The following is a 6,459-nucleotide window of genomic DNA, read 5'->3' as shown; positions in this document are numbered from 1 at the left end:
TTTCCTCCTAAGAGGGCAGGATGTTTGCCGGAGGGGTGATTTGGAGAATGGGCCGTGGTCACGCCTGAGAGCCCCTCCCAGCGCCCACGTGTCACTGGGTCTCCATGAAGGTCCGTCTTCTCCCCTCCTGGGAGCTCCTTCTCCCCCGTTCCACCACAGGTGAGATTGGGTCCAACCATCTCTGTGAGACACGACCGAGGGGCTGACAAAATGAACAAGCAGGTCTGGGGGAGGACACTGGGGTGGTGAGTTTCTTGTTTATTTTAAAGTTTATTTATTTATTTTGAGAGAGTGAGAGGGGGAGGGGCAGAGAGAGGGGGAGAGAGAATCCCAGGCAGCCTCCTCACTGTTCGCGCAGAGCCCCGTTCGGAACTCGAACTCACGAACCGTGAGATCACAACCTGAGCCGAAATCAAGAGTTGGACGCTTAACTGACCGAGCCCCCCCAGGCGCCCTGGTCAGTTTTTAATAAACAGAGGCAGAGGGGAGCTGCACACAGGAGGCCAGAGGGGAAGGCCATGACGTTGAGGGAGTTACTTCCTGAAGTTGTTAACTCACCAGGAAGTAGCTGTTTCCCTGAGGTTCCCGGCATTCTGCAGGCCTGGTCTGGGGGACCAGGATGTGGGGCGGAGCCGGGGGAGAGCGGGGGCTTGTCTTCTGCACCCCACCCAAGGGACGTGTCCTGGAGCCTGCTGAGTGGGCGGACCGGGCTCAGGAGGAAGGGAGGAGAGAGTGATGACAGGATGCGGGTTCTTCGCGGTCCTCGGGGCCGTCTACCCCAAAGCTCTGCCCCTCCCCCGGAATCACCCACCTGCCGGCCCAGGGACGATCGCCTCACCCCCCGAGCCCGCCTGGCATTTATTCTGTACCCTCCACCCTGGCCCACCCTGACCCCTCACGAGGCTGGACGCAGCAATTGTTTGTTGGATGATTCTGTGTGTTTTTTTGGCCCAAGACACTTTTTACACAGGTGTTAACACACTGGCGAGAAATTCTCGGAAGGAGGACCAATTTTTGTTCATCCTGCCACATCGCCCCCAAGAATCTTACAGGCATCTGGAGCTGTGTCGTCCCACATGGTAACCTGTTTAAATGTAAACAGAAGTGAAATTAAATTTAAAATTCTCTCCCTAGGGGTGCCTGGGTGGCTCAGTCAGTTGAGCGTCTGACTTTGGCTCATGATTTCTCGGTTCGTGAGTTCGAGCCCCACGTCAGGCTTTGCGTTGATAGTGTGGAGCCTGCTTGGGATTCTCTCTCCCCCACACAAAATAAATGAATATTAAGAAAAAACTTTTTAAAATTCTCTTCCTGGCCACACTGGCCACATCAGAGGCACTCCGTGGCCACATGTGACTAGCGACTGCTGAACTGGATGGTGTAGACATGTCCCTGATCACAGAAGGTTCTCTTGGGCAGCACTGGACTTGAGGAAAGCCTTGGGTTTTTTTTTTAATTATATGTTTTATTGGTGTTTTTTCGTAACACAAGTAACAACTCTTTGTCATAAAGCACTTAGAACATACAGAATACCACGAAGGCGCAAAGAGGGACCCACGCGGGCTGTCTGCTCAGCGACATACTGAATCACTGAGCGACCTTCCTGACGCGCGTTCTGTCGCTCAGTCCCTGAACGTCCCCAAGGAAGGGCAAGGAAGGGGAGGAAGAAATGAACAGACAACACTTGAAAACTCCTGCTCTGTTTGAGGGATTTGGGGTTGTTGTTGTTGTTTTTTTTTTTTTTAACATTTATTTATTTTTGAGAGACTGAGAGGCAGACCATGAATGGGGGAGGGGCAGAGAGAGAGGGAGACACAGAATCCAAAGCAGTTTCAGGCTCCGAGCTGTCAGCACAGGGCCTGATGCGGGGCTCGAACTCACGGACTGTGAGATCATGACCTGAGCTGAAGTCAGGCACTTAACCAACTGAGCCATCCAGGTGACCTCTATTTTTTTTTTAAAGCTTATTTATTTATTTTGAGAGAGAGAGACAGAATGCGAGTGGGGAAGGGGCAGAGAGAGAGGGAGACGCAGAATCCAAAGCAGTTCCAGGCTCTGAGCTGTCAGCACAGAGCCCGACGGGGGGCTCGAACCCATGAACCGTAAGATCATGACCTGAGCCAAAGTCAGGCACTTAACTGACTGAGCCATCCAGGTGCCCCTCTATTTTTTTTTAAAGCTTTTTTATTTATTTTGAGAGCGAGAGAGAGACAGAATGCGAGTGGGGGAGAGGCAGAGAGAAAGAGAGAGAGGGAGACACAGAATCGGAAGCAGGCTCCAGGCTCCGAGCTGTCAGCACAGAGCCCGACGCGGGGCTCAAACCCACAGACCAGGAGATCATGGCCTGAGCCGAAGTCGGATGCTCCACCGACTGAGCCATCCAGGCGCTCACCCCTCCATTTGAGGGATTTTGTAAAAGGCAGCCAGCTCACAGGCAGCCCGGGGAATGTAGTTCCCAGGGGTGGACATGGGGACACAGGGACAGTCACAGATGGCCTGTGCTGTCGACTGAAGTGTCCCCCCCCCCCCACAATTCATACGAGGCCCTAACCCCAATGTGACTATCTTGGGGGGTAATTAAGATCAAATGAGGTCATGAGCGGGGGTCCTAATCCAGGAAGACTAGTGGTCTCGGTAAGAGGGGACAGACGGTTCTCTGTTCTGACTCTTCTGTCCGCAAGCCGGGGAGAACACTCGCCAGACCCCATGACGCCGGCACCCGGACTGTCTCAGGCTCCCAGCCTCTAGAAGGGCCCAGAGGTATGTCTTTCTGTCGTGTGAAGCTCCCCTCGTTCTGTGGTCTTTTGTGACGGCGGCCCAGGCTCGCCAAGACATTCTGCAGTTCTGGAAACACATCTCCACAAACTGGCCGTGCTGAACCAGAGACGTCCCTTCCATAATCCCCAGGACTTGTGGGTGTAGCTGTCGCTTGACATGGCGGGAGGGCTCTGCAGATGGGGCTAAGTGAACGACGTTGAGGTCGTCCGGGTGGGGCCTAACGGTGATCACCGGGGTCTTCGTGAGAGGAACAGGGGGGCTGGAGGGCCAGTGCCAGAGCAGAGGTCAGCGCTGGCTCTGAGGACAGAGGAAGGGGCCCCAGCAGCCCCTTGAAGCTGGGAAAGGCAAGGAGAGTGGAGCCTCCAGAAGCAAGGCAGACCCACCAACACCTTGGTTCCTGGCCAGTGAGAGCCATTTCAGACTTCTGACCTCCGGAACTGTAAGGCCGTAAGTCTGTGCTGTTTCAAGCTGCTAAGTGAGGGTGATGGGTTACAGCACCGTAGGAAGCGCCCGCCCCGGGAAGTCCGTGATGGGCAGGTGCACGCACCTCACTGAGTGTGGTCCTTTCCGGCCAGGCCGTTCGTCTCCGTGTTTGATGCTCATTTGCTCAGTGAACAGACAGCTCCGTGTTTGGTCCTCCCGGTGCACCTGGCGGCGGGGGTGGCCGAGTGGCTAAGAGGGCAGACTTGAAAGGCACGCATTCCCGGGTGTCCCCAGTGGCCGGCTGTGTGGCCTCGAACAAGCTACTTGCCCTCTCTGGGGCTTAGCCTTTCCTGCCCCCCACGCGGCTGTGAGGGCAGGCGTTCTCTCCTCGGCGGGTGTTCCTTGATCGCCTGTCCCGCGCCAGGCTCCCGGGTGCTGGGGAGACGGTGACAATTCCAGGAGCCAAGCTCCTGACCTTTGTGGAGCCCACGCTCCGGCGGGTTCAGGGGTAGAATGTCGTACCGGACCAGGTACGTAGCAGGTGTGGGGGCGATGTTGCCCACGACTTCCTCCCGGAAGGGATCACGGAGGGTTTGGTGTCTCACCCAAGTTGACGTGAGTGGGTGCAGGCGGGACCTGGAATCCGGGTTTCATGCCCCAGGCAGGGGAATGGGCCGGGGTGCAGTGCCGCAGGAAGGACTTTGTCCCCGCGTCTAGCGCAGTTCAGCTTCTAGGCTCTGTTTCTTTCGAAGGCACTAAAGTGCGGACAATCCCCGAAGGGTGTTGGGCTCTGAGAGCCCTGCTGGGGGCTGTGTGGCCGGCAAGACCTTGGAGGCCCGTGGGCCTCGTTCCCCGACTCAGCCTGGGGTTCCCAGGAAATGGCCTGCCTATGCTTCCCTCCCTCCCCACGGGCCGCGTTGCCAGGCCTCGGGACTTTTGGGAAATCACTGGAAATATTCCAGGAACAAGAGGAAGCCTTGCGTCTCCCAGGCCCCCGATGGGCCTGGCTCCCAGCAGCAGAGAGGCAAGAAGCCAAAAGCCTGGGGTCATCCTCAGGACCAGAGGCTTTGTGGGGAAACAGGGCGATCCACTGGGGGCCAAGGGCCAAAGCTGGGCCTTACGTGTGTTTGCTTTGGCCAACTCCGTTCGTGAAGTCAGAAAAGAAAGGACATTGACCCTCAGTGTCCAGCTTCCTTTGAAGACGGAATGGGGATGGGATGGGACCTCTCTCCCGGGAGCTGCCCTCCAGGCCCCCAGGCCCCAAGGTCCCCGGGGACTCTTCCCTCCTTTACGAGACCTCATTGGTGGTCGGCTTCGGTTCTCATCCCAGTTGTTTTGCCTCCGGGGACGTCTGCCAGCGTCTGGAGATTTTCAGTCTTTACAGATGGAGGGGCTGGGGCCGCTACTGACAACAAGGGGGCTGAGGCGGGGACCCCGCAAGGTCCAGGCTGGCCCCACAGCAGAGAGAGAGCCCGCTCCAGTGCCCATGATGCCACAGGCAAACCCTGAGGGAAGGAGACCGGTCTTACTTTGCATTCCCCCAAAAGCAGAGCCTGAGGCAAGGCTCGGGTCCCGATTGCTTTATAAAGGTCATCTCAGAAGCAGAGAGGAGTGAACGACTGAGGCGAAAGAAAAGAGAGCAAAGACAAGGGTACTTGCCCAGCTGGGTCTGCTGTCTGCACGGCTCCGGCCGACCGGGACCCTCGGGGCCGGAGCAACGTGCTCAGAGCCCGCCACGCGGGAGCAAAGCGCACGGGCATTGACCACCAGCTCCTCTCCGTTGGTCGCATCGGGGCTTCACCGGCTCCCTGGGAACCGGGAGCCTAGCAGCGGGTGGCCTTGATCACGGAGGACCCCACTCCCTGGCCACCTGCCCTGCCAGCGTGAAAACCCCCTGTGGCCCACGGCTCTCCAGCCCGGGACATCATGGCCACGTCAGGGAAGAGACGATGAACGCAGCCCTCCCCCTCCCCGCCCCCAACCTCACCTCTGCTTTTCCGTGAACCCGGCGACTACCCCGTGCCCTCCTCCCTCCTGCCAAATCCTAACTCAGAAACCCACTGTACTTGAATCTTCCAACCAAGCAAAAGCCATGTGAAAGGGAAGAAGGCATCGCGGCCCTGGCCTCCCATACTGGGGGACCCTCGGGTGCGTGGCCCCGGGAACTCGCCGAGCTTCTTTAACTGCAAAATTCGGCCTTTGCTGACCTTGAGTCCAAGCAGGTAAAGAGCACGCCATTCCACAAACTGATCCCTCAAGCGCAGACAAGGGAGAATAATGTTCCAAAGGCTGGACGATCTCACGACTCTCTGTTGAGAGGAATCCAGAGGTTCTCACGGTCTGCCTGTGCTCCCCCTCCGCCTCCTGGCCTGGCAGTGATAGGGCGGAGCCACGCTTCCTGGGTCAGAGGGACCCTGGTCCCCAGGGACGCCGGGGGCAGGCCATCTCGCTGGTGGACCAGGAAGGCGTTTCAGCACATCACCCACAAGGCAGGGCCCCCAGCATCCTGGAGCCTCGAGGAGCCGAGAACCAGTCCAGGGAGGCCAAAGGAAGAGGCCTCTCAGCCCACAAAGGCCAGCCCGCTCTTTACTAGGAAATACCATCCAAGCCCTGTCCCCACGGCCCCCTCCTTCCACCGCTCCCCCAAGGTCATTTGTGACAGAATTAAAAAGGAGCCCAGTGCTGAGGCGATCCGACTCATAAATGTGTGGAGACAACGAGACAGCCATTTGGAAAGAAGATAAAATTAATCCATTTCTCATCCCGAAGACCAGAGTAACTCCACGTGGGTCAGAGATCCACAGGAAACAGTGAAACCGTACAAGCCTTAGAAGGAGGCGTGGGTGGAGGGGAAGACTTCGACTATGAGGAAAAACCCAGACTGGCAGTTTCGTCCAAATTTAACAAGATTTTTATTAACTTAAGAAAAACCTGTTGCATGGCAGAAGGCACCATATGCAAAATCCAAGGACAAACGGAAAACTGCCAGGAAATCTCTGCAGCATCAGAGATAACAGATTAATATTGTTTAAAATACATAGAACAGGGGCGCCTGGGTGGCTCAGTCGGTTAAGCGTCCGACGTCGGCTCAGGTCACGATCTCACGGTCCGTGGGTTCGAGCCCCGCGTCGGGCTCTGTGCTGACAGCTCAGAGCCTGAAGCCTGCTTCAGATTCTGTGTCTCCCTCTCTCTCTGACCCTCTCCCATTCATGGCCTGTCTCTCTCTGTCTCAAAAATAAATAAACATTAAAAAAATTAAAA

The 6,459-nt window shown here is 56.8% G+C and overlaps 1 long non-coding RNA gene across 1 annotated transcript; it reads right to left on the bottom strand.

Annotated features, from left to right (window-relative positions):
- Positions 1–245: 245 nt before the first annotated feature.
- LOC147582842 (uncharacterized) lies at positions 246–5,737 on the bottom strand. Its single transcript, XR_015248803.1, has 3 exons — positions 5,406–5,737; positions 559–1,084; positions 246–401 (listed from the first exon to the last, which is right to left on the bottom strand). It is a non-coding gene; the product is annotated as an uncharacterized LOC147582842 (long non-coding RNA).
- Between the last annotated feature and the right edge of the window lie 722 nt (positions 5,738–6,459).

This window comes from Puma concolor, chromosome A3, assembly GCF_028749965.1.
Source record: "Puma concolor isolate L17-30 chromosome A3, mPumCon1.1.hap2, whole genome shotgun sequence".
Taxonomy (NCBI): domain Eukaryota; kingdom Metazoa; phylum Chordata; class Mammalia; order Carnivora; family Felidae; genus Puma; species Puma concolor.
This window is presented reverse-complemented; position numbering and strand designations above follow the sequence as displayed.